Here is a 737-nt window from a genome sequence, read left to right as displayed (position 1 = left end):
TCACTGCAAGCCTGGGACAGATGATCAAGGGAATTTGAAGAGGGTGTCAAGGTAGGAAGCCAGAATTAGCCTTTCAAAGACCCAACTTTTGTGGGTGGGGGCATCAAGTTGCAGAGCCACCCTGCAGGAACACCAGTGTGCTCAGACCTCCCGGGTGGCAAGCTGGGTGGCTGTTACACTACTGAAATGATGCAGCGGGCGATGGAGATGGTCTCTTCCAGAATTCCCCTCAGAAGCAGCCAGAGTGTGGGGTGAGGGGTGAGGGAAGGAATTGTTGAATAACCAGCCTGAAGGGAGGGATCAGCCTCCACCCCCTAGGGGGGCCTGCCTTCTGAGAGACGTGGGTGCCCTTAACTGCAGGGCTTTTGTTTTGCTGAGAAGGGGCTGGAAATTCAGGGCCAGAGAAGAATTCTCTGGAACAAGGGGAGAGGCTGAGCTGCCTCCCTGGGACCCTTCCTCCTGCTGAGCTCTTCCTTTTTTTTTTTAGATCACCCAGCCTTTCCTCTAAGTAAATATTAAACAAATACTTGAAAACCACCTGTTTAAACAGTGTCAAGTTATTACCCTATCTCCACCTGGCCTTGGGCATCACCATTATGCTTATTGTTATACCCAGGTTTTCTCTTTGGAGCAGGAGACAGCCCTAGGACATGGCCCACCTGGGGACTTTCAGTTTCTGGTGTCAGCCATCTTGGGAGAAGGTCGGTGCTCAGATCAGAAACCAGCCAGAGGAATGC

At 51.8% G+C, this 737-nt stretch overlaps 1 protein-coding gene across 1 annotated transcript in view; it reads right to left on the bottom strand.

Moving 5' to 3' along the window:
- Positions 1 to 737, bottom strand: part of CLDN14 (claudin 14) — a 57,085-nt gene that overhangs the window by 55,239 nt on the left and 1,109 nt on the right. The gene's annotated exons all lie outside the window — the stretch shown is intronic.

The sequence above is a fragment of the Trichechus manatus genome, unplaced genomic scaffold (genome assembly GCF_000243295.1).
Source record: "Trichechus manatus latirostris isolate Lorelei unplaced genomic scaffold, TriManLat1.0 scaffold00245, whole genome shotgun sequence".
Lineage (NCBI taxonomy): Eukaryota > Metazoa > Chordata > Mammalia > Sirenia > Trichechidae > Trichechus > Trichechus manatus.
This window is presented reverse-complemented; position numbering and strand designations above follow the sequence as displayed.